Here is a 14,598-nt window from a genome sequence, read left to right as displayed (position 1 = left end):
AAAAACATGGCGCTAAACGAAGCCCCAAAGAACGCCCGGTTTATAGTAACAAGAGCTGCAACGGGAAGGCGGGGCGTGACCTTGTCTGACCTCTGCTGGGAATGGGTGCTGGGGAGACGCAGACTTTTCACTGCTACGCTCACGTCCCCGCGTGGCTGTGAAAGCATTGGGTGCACGGATTTGGGGGTTTCAAATAAGTTTCAGCGAGGGGGTGAATTTGCAGGTGCAGAATTGGAAAGACTGAGGATGTGCCATTTCCACTATTCCTCCTCTTGTCCTGCCCAGGCATGTCCCCCGCCTTCTTCAAAAGCCTGCTTCCCTTGCCAAGAGGGATCTTTGTTGATTTTCTTTTTTTCTTTCTTTTTTTTTTTTTTTTTTGTTGTGGATTTTCAACCTGCCTCTGATTGTTGCCGTGTGTGCTCAGTTCCCTGTTGAGACTGCCCTTGAGACAACTCAGTCCGTCAATTATGAACCAACCAATACTAATGAAGTATTTTAAAGCACCTAATAGGCTTTTAAAAAAAGATTTTATTTTTAAGTAAGCTCTACCCCCCACACGGGGCTCGAACTCACAACCCTGAGATCAGGTGTCACATGTGTTACCGACAGAGCCAGCCAGGTGAGCCCTCAAGCACCTAACAGAACTTTTGAGAAGTGCGGTGGGAAAGAGATAAATACAAGAAGCCGTGCCTTCCAAAGAGGGGTTCGCTATCTCCCAGCAGTGGAGGAGAGAAAGTTACCATGTGAAACAAAGGCAAACAATGTTAAAAAGGACCTAAGTCTATTTTAAAATGAATGTTGCACACTCGGAGTGTTCTGGACGTCTGGAAAAGAAAGATACCAATGAGGGCTTTAAGTAAAACTTTTCCAAAGGCATGAAACTTGCATGGGGCTTTGAGGAAAAACAAGTGTCGAGGGTGGGTGGGGAAGTATTCAGGATATATGAATGCAACCTGAGAAATGGAAAGGAACATAGATTCGCATCCAGCGCTCACCCCCCCCCCACCACAAATAAGAACAAAGAGACAAACTTAAGCAGGGTGCTTGTATGTAAGGTGCTTGTATGTAAGGATTTAAGTGCAAGCCCAGCCCTGCCTGGTGATCCTTTGTTCCTTATTCCACAAGACACTTTACTGAAAAACACTGACGGGACATTCCAGATGGATTAATCAACACCAAACATTTTGCCAGGATCTCAAGGATGCATGGGTAATAGTAGTAATAGTGTTAAAATACGAATCAAACAGTAATTTTCATTTAGGGCCAGTGTACTTGACAGGTCGTCCTGAAGAAAGGTGTAGGCAATGGGGTCTCAGGTAATCAATTACTCCATAGGATCCGTGACCGATTTCACGCACACATTCAATACCTTCCAACAGGTGCCCTATCCTCTCCTCTTCGGCAGGAAAATGAACCGATTACATGCTATTGAACATCACAGGTATAGGCCATCCTACCTTTTTTTGTTGTGTAAGGCAGTAGATTGCAAACGTCTATAGTCTGTTGTCACTAATAGATGGCTGCTGTATAGGATTATGTTAAGGTGGCTACTTGATGGCTGGACAATGGCTGTCGCTTCAGGTGGGGCCAGCCTCTTAAGAATCTTAATAACCCACACTTACGTGGCCAATTAATCCGCAATAAAGAAGGTAAGACTATACAGTGGGGAAAAGACAGTTTCTTCAATAAATTGTGCTGGGGAAAATGAACAGCTATACGCAAAAGAATGAAACGGTCCACTTTCCTTACACCATACACAAAAATAAACTCAAAACACATTAGAGACCCACGTGTAAGACCTGAAACCATAAAACTCTTAGTAGAAAACACAGGCAGTAAACTCTTGGACATCAACCAAGGCCATTTTTCTAGATATGTCTCCTGAGGCAAGGGAAATAAAACCAAAATAAACTCTTGGGACTACACCAAAGTAAAAAGCTTTTGCACAGCGAAGGAAACCATCATCAAAATGAAAAGGCAACCTACTGAATGGGAGAAGATGTTTGCAAATGGTATATCTGATAAGGGATTAACATTCAAAAATATATAAAGAGCTTATACAGCTCAATACCAAAAAACCAAAAATGGTCTGATTTAAAAAATGGGCAGGGGACCTGAACAGATATTTTTCCAAAGACGACATCCAGATGGCCAACGGACACATGAAAAGGTGCTCCACATCAGCAATCTTCAGGGAAATACAAATTAAAACCCCAATGAGACATCACCTCACACCTGTCAGAATGGTTAAACTAAAAAAGACAAGAGATAACAAATGTTGGCAAGGATGTGGAGAAAAAGGAACCCCCGTGCACTGTTGGTGGGAATGTAAACTGGTGTAGCCACTGTGGAAAACAGAATGGAAGTTCCTCAAAAAATTACAAATAGAAACACACACACACACACACACACACACACACACAGTGGAACATTATTCGGCCATAAAATAAGATGAGATCTTGTCTTTGTGACCACATGGATGGATCTAGAGGGCATCATGCTAACTGAAAGAAGTCAGACAGAGAAAGACAAACACCATATGATTTCACTTATATGTGGAATCTAAACAACAAAGCAAAAGAACCAACAAAGCAGGAACAGACCCATAAATAAAGAGGACAAACTGACAGTGGCCAGAGGACACGGGGGTAGGGAGATGAGCAAAAAGAGGTGACGCGAGTGGGAGCTCACAGACTTCCAGTGAGAGAATAAGTTAAGTCCTGGGGGCGAAAGGCACAGCGTAGGCAATGGGGTCAAGGGTACTGTAACAGCCTTGAATGGTGCCGATCAATGGTAGCTCCACCTGTGGTGAGCACAGCATTGCCATATAGACTTGTTGAATCACTATGTTGTGCACCTGAAACTAATGTAACATTGTGGGTCAACTGTACTTTGATTAAAAAAAAAAAGATTAAAAGAAGAATTACAGGGGGGAAAAGAGAAAGGTAATGGGTCAGAAGTGCTTAGCCCAATGCCTGGCACCTGAGAGGCCCCACTTGTTCGCTATGATAAATACCAAGAGTAAATCTCCTACAGGCCGCTATTTATTTCCTTGTAAATTCCACAGCGTGGCGTAATGCTGGGATCCCGGGGAATCTCGCTTCGACCTGGGCCTCCGCCACGGCCGGGACGAGTATCTCGGACTTGCGTGTGGCATTTACTGAGTTGGGACACGGGCTTGAAGGCGGGCTCATTCTTTCAACAAACCACGATTATGTCCTTGCTGTGTGCCGAGCACCGTGCCGCATGCGGGGAGGCGGAGAGAGCCGGAATGAGAGAATAGCAGCGACCGTCACGGCGCGCTAGGGCACAGTAGGAGCCCTTTGCACGAGCATTTCATCCTCCCAGGCACCTTTATCTCCGTTTTCCGGGAAGGAAGTCCAAGTTTTGAGGAACCGGGTAATTCTCCAGGCCATTCCACTCCGCTTCTACCCTCCGCCCCCGCTCAGCCCCCTGAACATCCCCGTGGGCACCCTTCAGGGGCTTACTCTGTTGGGAACATTAAGAATTCCGTGGGACTCTGCGCGTCAACTCGGCACATCTCAGCCTCTCTCTGGAGAACTCCAGATGCTGGCGCTCAGGGCGCGCCCCCTCTGCGGCCAGGAGCACCCCACCTCCTGACACCTTCGGGAGTGTCTTGGAGGAGAAGCCGAGGGGGCCGACCGAGGCTCCGTGGCCGGGCTCCCTGGAAGAGCCTTCTGTCCGCGTCGACAGGAGCATGTGGGGCCCCAGCGGCTCCACTCCCCCGAGCCGCACGCTGCGACTCCAAGTTTCTCTGCCTTCAAAGCTCGCGCGACGGCCACGCCGAAGACCCAAGCCTTGGGCAGAGGCCAAACGGTCACTTCCCCGCCCTCCCGGCGCAGTATGCAAATCCGAGCACCAGGAAGTAGCTGGGACCTCTCGGCCGAGCCCAGCGACAGCCAGTTCCTCTCCCGCCGCTCCGGGCCGCCGGCCGCTCGCTCCCCTGCCGTGGCGCCTCCGGGCCCGACGCGCCGCAGCCTCCAGCCCGCGGCAGGCGGGGCGGCCGCGCCACCCCGGGCCCCGAGCCCGCTGCCCGCCCTGCGCCGGCCCCGCGGGGCCGCCCCGTCGCGCCCCCCGCTCTGAACTCGAGCCACCGTGGAGCGCCGCCGCCGCCCAGCAACTTTCACCCGGAGCTGGTGAGTCCCCGGAGCTAGCCGGGGGGGTGGGCGCGGGGTGGGGGGGTGGGGACCGCGGCTGTGTCCCCGGCCGGAGTCCCGGGCGCCGGGCGGGCCGGGGGCCGGGGGCTGGGGGAAACGGCGCGGGCCGCGGCGGCCGGGGGCGCGCGCCGCCTCCTGGCAGCACGGGTGCCTCCAGCCTGTGGGTGGCCGGGCCCTGGGGGAGCGCGGACGCGGGGGCGGGCGGCTCCGCAGGTGTCCTCTCGGCTGCGGCGCGCAGGGGCGCGGTGGGAGGTGCGGGTGCGAGGGCAGGCGCGCGGCGGGTCCCTCCGGTGCCGACCCGAGCGCTGGCTGCCGTCCCCGCCCGGGCCACTCGCGGTGCGCCTCGGGGAAGCCCCTCGCCGCGCAGAGCCGGCGCGCGGCGGGGATCCCGGCGGGGACTCCTCGGGCCGCAAAACCCGGCCGCCCCGGGGCCCCCCGAGGTGAGGGATGGGGCTCGGCCCGGGCCCTCTGCCAGGCTCCTCGCGAGCGTGACGTCGGGGTGGGGTGGGGGGGCTGCGGCAGAATCGGTAGGCACCCTCCCGCCGAGCCCGGCGCCTCCCCGCCTGCCGAGGAGCAGTCCCGTGCCTCCGCCGGCGGAGAGGAAGCGAGAGTTATTTTAAGAATTCAGGGGTTGCCTTTCCTTCGCCTTGGGGGGAAGGGTGTAAGCGTCAGTTCCCGCTTTCCTGCGTTATCTTGGCCGACTGTGGCATCTTCTCCAAGCTGTGCGTTTGCGATGTTCCTTTCGAATAGCTGACGTGGTCGTGCGGTTGTGTCTCCGTGTGTGTGTGTGTGTGTGTGTGTGTGTGTGTGTGTGTGTGTGTGTGTGTATTATCCCAAACCCACCCAACTTCTTTGCCAGAAACCCGAGTTGAATCGGGCCTTGCAGTGTCCTCGCCGAGTGTCATCTTGGGCCTATTACTGTAATTACCTGCGTGGGTTTTTTCATCTCTGGGAGAACATATTTACTTTCTGAGCTGTGTATTGCATGCAAAGCCCCAAGTACACGCACAGGCATTCCGTAAATGGCGCTGTTATTTGTCACAAATACAGTAACTCTATCAAAACAGGGTTCCCTGGTTCTTTGCAATTTGTTGATTTTAAACCTAAGACTACATGGTCCGATTTAGCCACCTGACCCTCCTAGTAAACGTGCTTAATAAATACACCGGAGATTAGCTGTCTGCACAGCTAGTGCCCTGGAGTCTCACTCACCCTAAGCGCTAGCCAGTAAAGATGTTTGACTTTTGATTTGTTGACCACCCCTACAGGCACTTGTAGGGTTTAGGAGGGCAGGCCTGTTGTCCCTGCACAGGTAAAAGCCACAGCCGTGCAGGGGGGAACAGGAGTATAGGAATTTAGTAAGTCCCGAGAAGCCCTTCCTAAATGAAGTAAAGTCTGCTGGAAAAAGGGTGGGATTCAGTTAGTCCCCGGTTTTCGTTTGGAGGTAAGGAGCTAAATGTCTTAAGGCTTGAAGACATTTAATTTGATCACAGGCGGCTTTTGGTGACTGGGCCTCTTTGGAGGCAGAGTGGGGTAACCCTCTTCCTGAGTGAAGGGTAGAGGCCGGCCCCGGTAAGGGAAGAGAAAACAGGAACTGGAAAACCTAAGTTTGGGCCTCTGCCATTATCTACCAGAGCTGTGATTTGGGATAAGTTGGGTTAATGACTTGTCCGTTTGGCCAACGTTTCCTTCATAGCAGTAACTGGCGTTATATCATGATTTGTCCGTGTGTGTGTGTGTGTGTGTGTGTGTGTGTGTGTGTATTCACCACTGCAATGAAGGCTCTGTGAAAACAGCTCTGTCTTGTCTAAAACCCTAGCCCCAGTACCTGTCGCAGAGTCGAGATTACTTGGAAGAAAGGGTGAAGTTTGGCTTCGAGTTTGGCTCCGCGCAAGGTCAAGGAACAGGGCTGGTTCGTAAGGCACTTGAAGCCCGCTGGCCCTCCGTCCTGGTTTCTGAAATGGGGATTTGAGGGACTTTTTTTGACCAGTTCTCCCAGGGTCAGTCTCTCTGCAGGACCCGTTACTCAGCTGTATCACTGGGAGCAAGGGCTTGATTTGGATTAAAGGTCGTTTGCCCAATCAAAACGACCCACTCGATGTTGCCCACGTATATGGAGACCTTGCCATATCCTCCCAACCCCCAGGGGCTTTTTTAGCAGAAAAGTGGCCCAGCAATTTTGTGAATCGAGGACTATCCAAGCCCCTTAGGTCCATTTCACTTGTATTCAAAACATCGGAGACGCCATTTGGTTCAAATGAATACACAGAGTTGTGATTCAACAACATTAGCATGGGTTTGCTTATGGGTAGTATAATTTGCATCTGCGTAAATAAGAACACAAGGTGTCTGAGGCTGCGGTGCGAAACGTTGTCACAGCTCACGCTGCTGATCTCCATGACCCCCATGTCCTCAAGCATGGATAGTCATTAGTTGGGACGTCGATCGATGACCCATCGCGATGACGGTGCTCATCCCTTTCGCTTGTCAGGAGTGATTCCTGGGAATCACTGATCCCAGAGTCAGAAGCCTTCCTGAGTTATAATTTCATCTGAACCTCTCATGGATCCCAGGGTGGGCAGGGACAGGTACAAAACAAAGGGGTTTGGTGTCCTGCCCAAGGTTTTAGGTGGCAAAGTAGCACCGTTGGGCAGAGTAGGTATGTTTTCTGGCTCCATATTCAGAGCGTTCCGCACTTTTCTGCCTTTGCCCTGTAGTAGGTACTCAACTACAGGAAAGAAATCACTTAATAAACATTTCCAAAAAGGGGAACCACAAGGTAATTTTCTTCTATCTCTTGGTGATTGCATCATCAAGCAGGGCACTTAAGGCATGTTCCGGGAGATGCGTTTCTGTGCCTTTTAGCACTGCTTCCTCCTCAGGGAGGGGGGAGATCTGATCACTGCCAAGGTGACCCCTGTATCGGCTGTTGCCCAAGCAACTCTAGTGACTGCCTTGGGGGCTATTAGGGCTTATTGGTTAATACAGAAGTGCTCAGGTAATACTTTGCCCAAGGATTGCCTCCAGCCTCTGCTAGAAATGCCTCCCGTGAACCTTACAGGCCTCCTTGTGTGGTGGTTATAACAGTAGGAGCATCATTTGAGGTGAAAATATAAAGTAGGGAGATAGGGCCCAGAAGATGCTCGTTAAAACATACACTACCCTTTACTGAGCACCTGCTATGAGCAAGGTACCCTTCAAAGCCAACACTCTTACAAGAGGGTACACATTGCCTGTTATCTTTAAAGATTGGTGACAGAAGAGGACAACTATGTAAGAGGAAGTCTTTTTTTTTTCCCCCAGTCAGAAATATTGAAAGATTTCTTACAGTTGCCCAGTTTCCTGATACTTAAGTTGTGAAATGTTGAGTTCACTCTATCATCATTTCTGAAATTTATTTTGAGTAAGTTCCCATTTAGGGGAGAAGCCCAAGTATAGAAAATAGCATAGGAGTCTGCCAGTTGAGGAATTAGAATTTTTGAAACAGCCCGGTTTAAAGATTTGGACCCTCTTTTGGATATCCTTGGCTTAAGTTAGCTGGTTGGGCTCTCTTGTAATTTAGAAGAGAAAGTTCAAATAACGATTTGGGATGTTGTGTTTAAAAGGTGCGTCCATGGGCACCTGGGTGACTCAGTTGGTTAAGCAATTGACTTTGGCTCAGGTCATGATCTCTTGCTTCCTGAGTTCAAACCCCACATCGGGCTTTTTGCTGTCAATGCAGAACCTGCTTCAGATTCTCTGTCTCCCCCTCTGTCTCTCTCTGCCCCTCCCTGCGTTCCCTCTCTCTCAAAAATAAACATTAAAAAAATTTTTTAAAAGGTACATCCATGCTAACAAGTTACAGGGGCCGTTGATGTAGCCTTTGTTCTTCATTCTTGGACTTTTTCCTCAATCTTGTTCTGTGCTTCACTTTCCCGTAGTACTGAATAAGCCGTCAGCATTCCTTATTTGCCGCAAAAGTAGTTCTTGAAAGTTCTATTGACCATCTGGAAATGGCTTTCATTTGTATAGAACTCTTCCAAAGTTTGGTTGTTTGACTGTCTTTATTAACCCTCACATATTCCCAGTCTCCCTTCTCTGGCCCCCCTCTTCAGCTCTCTGTTCACCCTCTTACCAGGTCCATGAACCATGAGTTGACGTGATAAGAGATGAGCATTTATGGCAAGAGTTTATTGGCTCATGTCATTGTAACTGTTCATTTTTCATAACGCTGACTTATACAAATGATGTCCCGTAAAATTATACGAATGGTGAGACCTTTATAGAATCCATCAATGTAGGTATTTCTTACTGGTCTGGGCTCTGCTTCCGGTGAGTTGGAGAACCCTGGGCAGAAGTCTCCATTCGTGTAGCTCAGAGTGCCTTTAAGTCAATCTCATCTGCTTTTTACAGTTCATACCTCAGGCAAGTCTGATAATGCTGGGTCTGCCCACACTCCCACCTTTCTCTGAGCATCTACACTGACTCTGTTGATCCCAAGCCGTGCCATCTGAAAGCTCTTTGCCAACGTGCCTCTCTAGTCCTTCTTCCTCTGTCTGTGGGTACCGCATCAGTTGTGGGGCATGGGAGAGCTGTCAGGACTTCCTTGGGCCCACTTTTCAGTGCTGGGGAGACCGGAGAGATGGGTTTGCATTTATTCTACCTCCAACTCAAGTAATGATGTCTTCTTGGCCTTTGGGCCTTCTGGGTGCCTCAGCTCAAGTAGTGATGTCTTCTTGGCCTTCGGGCCTTCTGGGTGCCTCAGCTCAAGTAGTGATGTCTTCTTGGCCTTTGGGCCTTCTGGGTGCCTCAGCTCAAGTAATGATGTCTTCTTGGCCTTTGGGCCTTCTGGGTGCCTCTTCCTGTTAATGTTAACCCCCACGGGGGTGAGGGGAACAGAGAAGCTCGTCTCAGAGAGACCCTCTGGAGAGGGAGGACCACTTCTGCTTTCCACGGGGAAGCTGTGTCACAGAGGGCAGAACTGTAGCCAGCGGCCTGACGGGAGGCCCGAGGGAGGGGGCCGGCAAGGAAGTGATACTTCCTCCTGCTTGGAAGGCCCCAGACCCAGTCATTTGCCTGCAGCCCCACCTTCTTTACCACTCAACACTGCTTTTTTTTCCTCAGGGTTCTTTCTACCACCTTCTGCTCTGTTCATTTTCAGTTTGCCCCTGAGAGGGGGCGGGGGGGGGGGAAGGGGGAGAACGAGCGTAGTCATCACTGGAGAGCCTTCTGTGGCAAAGCCCATGGTGGCCATGTTTGAGTCTTCAGCAACAGAAAGATGTACGTTTTGATGGTCACCATCATGGAAATCATTCTGAAAATCTAACTAGGTGTTCTGAGATCTTTTAATGTTCAGGCAATATAATAATTTCTTAAGCTAACTATAGTGGTTCAGTCCTATTTTTACAATTACTTAAACTCTAGTCTCTTGTTAATTTTTCGGGATAGGGCGGTGACTTTCATGTGACTTTCATATTTCTTTGACCATAACCCACATCAAGAAACATGTTTCACCTTGTGCCTGAATGCACGTCTATGTGTATGCAAAAAAAAAAGAAGAAAGAAAGGAAAGAAAGGAAAGAGAAAGAAAGAAAGAAAGAAAAAAAGAAACGAATTTGGTGAAAGAGCTTTTCCTTCTAGATCACCGGGCAGTGTGACCCAGAGCCGTCCTTTCGAGAACAGTGTAGTGAGATCTATTAGAGTTTAAAACATTTGGGGGAGCCCAGAGATTCCAAGAAGCTCCAGGCTGATAGGGAGGCTTATTAAGCAAATACAAATTAAGATAAATCCATACAATGGAACACCGTAGATCTTTCTAAAAATAGTATTCAGTTGGGGTGCCTGGGTGGCCCAGTTGGTTGGGCTTCTGGCTCTTGATTTCAGCTCAGGTCGCAATCCCACACTGTCCACCTGAAACTAATATAACATTGTATGTTAACTATACTGGAATTTAAAAAAGAAAAAGAAAAAATAAGTTGAACACAAATGTGTGGGTAATATATGATAGTATTTCTGAAATATATGCATTGGTGAGACACATAATCTGTAAGCTATGCACATCAATACTTTTTGTACTAAAGTTTTGATAGTGATTATTTCTGGGTTATACCAATTTTATTGCCTTGGTACATTTTTTTTTTTTAAGAATCACTTATTTGATAAAAATTTTTTTTTTCATTTAATGTTTGTTTCTTTTGAGAGAGCATGAGCGAGAGAGGGCAGGGGAGGGACAGAGAGAGAGGGAGACACGGAATCCGAAGCAGGCTCCAGGCTCCGAGCTGTCCGCACAGAGCCCAACACGGGGCTCGAACCCACAGAGTGTGAGATCATGACCTGGGCCAAAGTCGGACGCTCAACCAACTGAGCGACCCAGGCGCCCCAAGAATCACTTATTTGACTTTAAAACACCATTGTAACGAGCAGTGACGTGAAGCCAGTGTGAGTGCAGGGGAAAGGGAAGAGCCATCAGGAAACGTTGGGGCAAAAGCGGCCACAATGGAGCTTGTGTGATCTAATCGTGAGCAGACTTGCCCCTGGAGGAACTCATGGGCTCTGCGTCTTGTAAGTGGATATAATATTTTCTTAAAGGAGGGTCTCTTTCTTCTATTTAGTCATATTTAGCATGGAGCGTAACAAATGTTCCTTGAGTCAGCTGTGCAGGAATCATTCAAAGATCCAAGAACTCGTTCTAGTGGAGTGGGGATAAGCCTGGAGGGCCATTGCCCAGAATACCAAATGTTGGATTTTACTGTGTAAAAGGAGAATCGCTAGAGCCTTTTAGCGGGAAGCCATTTTTTTCCTTCACGACCAACTTCTTGCCTAGACTCTTGGCTATAAAATGGAGTTGCCAAATGATGAAGAGATAGTGAATACTCATTAGCTGCTCGGAAGAGGTGGATCATTAACCCAGGGGCTAACAGGCACCTCCACAGAGATTAATTTGGGGCTGAAAAGTAACATTTATTGCTGTCTTGTGTAACATCAGAAGCCTTGACCTTGTAGTCACTAGCAGGTCGGTACTTGATCGCTGGCCTGAGTGGTCATCCTGTCCAAACACCTATCTAAATATTCTTAATGATAGCAACACTATTGAAGAAATGAGCAATTAATTTGGAGTTGAGGTCTAAGTTTCTGTGGCATTATGAGTATTTTCCATTTGATTTAAAAGGCAAATCTGTTGGGGTGCCTGGGTGACTCAGTCAGTTGGGTGTCTGACTCTTTATCTCCACTGAGGTCTTGGTCTCTGGGTCATGAGTTCAAGCCCCATGTTGGGCTGTGCACTGGATGAGAAGCCTACTTACAAAAAAAAAAAAAAAGGAGAATGTATTATAAAGCAGCAGCTTGGTGTTGGGATCCCTTTTATGATCTATAAGATAGTAAAAGCATTACCAGGAGTGCCTGGGTGGCTCAGTCGGTTGAGCCTCTGACTTCGGCTCGGGTCATGATCTCACGGTCTAGGAGTTCGAGCCCCGCATCGGGCTCTGTGCTGATGACTCGGAGCCTGGAGCCTGCTTTGGATTCTGTGTCTCCCTCTCTCTCTACCCCACCCCAACCCATGCTCTGGCACGCGTGCTCTCTCTCTCTCTCTCAAAAATATTATAAAAAAAAAAAAATCCCTTCCATAACTAGGAATAGCAATATTTGGCCAAAATGGCATAATTTGCCAATGATGCTGGCAACTACCTTGCATAATCCGATACCATATATTGAATATCTCTTGTTTTCAATGCCTTTGAGAGATTCTTACCTTTAAATTTGAGGGGAGGTAATGTAAATGGTAAAAAGACAACGGGTTTGCAAGTTAAATGGATCTGAGTTCCTATCTTGGTTCCCCTGCTTATGACTTTAGGTAAGTTACTTATCCTCACCATTTAGTAATACCAGGTTTGTGATGGTGATTAACAGAGCCAACCTCCTATCTCCTAATGTTGTTTCTGGTACACAGCAGGCACCAAATAAAAGGGAACTCTTTTTATAATGGACTAGGTGATTCTTTCTTAGAGGGGAGAAACCCTCCCTTCCTTCCTTCCTTCCTTCCTTCCTTCCTTCCTTCCTTCCTTCCTTCCTTCCTTCCTTCCTTCCACAAACACATGCTGAGCAAAAATTTAAATACTGTCACAACCCAATGAGAGTTCAGAGTCTACTGGGGGGGGTCAGTCACAAACCATCCTGCCCAGCGGTTTGCCACATGCTGGAGTCTTGACTGAACTTTGGATCTGCCTACGAGGTACCCAGAACTACGGTAAGCCCAGGGGCTACCAGGGTTAGCAGGATGGTCTCGGCATTCAAGGATGCCCTTTGTAGGGGAGCGTGAGGAGACAGATGTGGTGTTCAGAGTGTGACCCGTGCCATCCTAGATGTATTCACATGGCACTCTGCAAGCGGAAGGAGAGGGCTCCCGGTGATAGGAAGAGACGCTGGAGCTGGGTGTAGGAGGAGTAGAAGGTATTCTCTAGATAGGGGCTTTACGGAGATAGGCAAATGAGCCTGGGGATTCCAGAGAGGCCAGGGGTCCTCTGGCCTAGGCTACTGGGATGGACTGCATCCTTACATGAGAGGCTTCGTGGTCTAGAGGGAGACAGACAAATATGGTAGTAGGCACCCAGTCTCTCTGGCTTCAAATGAAATTCTAATGTGGAATGCGGGGTCATCCATATAATCAAATGAGTACCGTAAGTTGTTTTTTTTTGTCTCTCTGGACAAGACCTTGGTGTTGTCTCTCTGGACACAGGAGCACATTGCCTTTTTGAATGGTTTCAATTTTAATGGATTAAAATGGATATAGAAAGGAAATGTTAACCGGTTAAATTTCATAACTGCCTGTGTGTCTTTTACTTTCCGGCCCTCAGTTATTGTTAAGGTTTTAACTGAATTAATACGACCACTGAATGAGGATTTCATTGTAAGTTTCCTTCAATTCCTTTATGAGTGGGTAACTTTTCAAGAGTCTAGTAGAAGAAACCATGCACTTTAGTGAATGACCCCAATGTTACATTACTGCCATAGTTAGAAGTCTTCAAGAGAGATGAGGCCGTGCAATCCAACTTAACAAATAACATAACCCTTCGGATGTCAAGTGTCAACCCTCGGGCTCTTGACGTCACCTATCTACCTTGGTATTCAACGTTTGAATCCTAGAATCTTGTAAAAGGAAGAGATTCTGGTAGTGTCTTACACATGGCCCTTAGCAGGGAGGTAGTTACCTTACCGTGAATACTGGGTCTCAAATGTTAGTTTCCTGCCAGGTTATCCTACTGCAGGTAATGGAGGCCACATTGTGAGAACACCGTGAGAGGGTGCTCAAAGTGACCCATTTCATTTTTGGACAGCTCTGGAGAAGAGACAGATTTTTCTATCATGCTATAATGTTTCATTTTGGTAACTTCTGCCTACTGCTTCTAACTCTGCCTTCTGGCACTGTTTTGACAAATTTTGAGGCTGTGGCTGTCAATGGGGGACGTGTAGGGACATGATTGATTGCCTGCCCACCCAGCACCATTACCCCATCTCTCTTCAAAACAGAACCCAGATTATTTCAGGATTCATCTTCTCCACTGAAGGTTAAGCAGAAGTTTTCCCCATCCCCATTGATAGGGTGGCCCTGACTGGTCAGAGGCTCTTACTCTTGCCAGTGATTGGTTCATAAATGGGCATACTTGGGTTTACTGAAAGGGAGGTAATGTCCCATAGGTGGTCCTAACATAAATAGAAAAGGAGTGGAGAGGGAGAAGCGAGAGATGAACGAGGAATAAAGGGGGGGAAAGAAACTCGTAAGAGTCAAGAAATTAGAAGGAAAGTATAAGTTATCTTGATTACTAATTTGCTAATTTGTGATGTGTACAGTATGTGGTTTCTCTCTCTGTGTGTGTGTGTGTGTGTGTGTGTGTGTGTGTGTGTGTGTGTGTAGTCACACAGACTGGTGTGGGATTAGTAGTGATTACTGGACTTTCATAACCACAATTTATTTTTAAGATGTATATGTATTGAGTGTTGTGTGTTGGGCATTGTAGTGGGTGCTTTGGGGGAAGCAAACATTGGTAGCATGAGGTTCCTGCCCTGGAAGAGCTTATGGTACTCTGTTCTCTCTGGGTGGTTCACAGACCACAAGGCTGACAAATTAATGTGCCAAGGTCATGGATGGAACAGTAACCTTCTTGCTCAGGAGATCCCTGAGCACCTTAATCAGTGCCCAGAAACCAATATTTTTGGTTTCTCCCTCGTGCCCCCTCTCCCTCGTGCCCCCTCTCCCTCGTGCCCCCTCTCCCTCGTGCCCCCCCAACTCATGCAGTTGCCTGCATGTGCTAGCTCTCTCTCTCTAGCAAACAAAAAAAGAAACAACAAAAACCCCAGAAAATAACAAGTGTTGGCAAGGATGTGGAAAAATTGGAACTCTTGGGTGCTGCTGGTCGGAACGTGAATTGGTCCAGGATGGCTGTTCCTC

General features: G+C 48.3%; 1 protein-coding gene across 2 annotated transcripts in view; it reads left to right on the top strand.

The window, feature by feature from the left end:
* The first annotated feature begins 4,068 nt into the window (after positions 1 to 4,068).
* The window catches only part of LYN (LYN proto-oncogene, Src family tyrosine kinase), a 124,668-nt gene continuing 114,138 nt past the window's right edge, over positions 4,069 to 14,598 (top strand). The window contains exon 1 of one of the 2 annotated variants that reach the window (XM_030304318.1): positions 4,069 to 4,157. The gene's annotated coding sequence lies outside the window, so the exon portion shown is untranslated. The remainder of the gene's footprint in view (positions 4,158 to 14,598) is intronic. The other variant, XM_030304319.1, reaches the window with a different exon arrangement.

Source organism: Lynx canadensis, chromosome F2 (assembly GCF_007474595.2).
Source record: "Lynx canadensis isolate LIC74 chromosome F2, mLynCan4.pri.v2, whole genome shotgun sequence".
Taxonomy (NCBI): domain Eukaryota; kingdom Metazoa; phylum Chordata; class Mammalia; order Carnivora; family Felidae; genus Lynx; species Lynx canadensis.
Note: the sequence above shows the minus strand (reverse complement) of the source record. Positions and strands in the feature narration are given on the sequence as shown.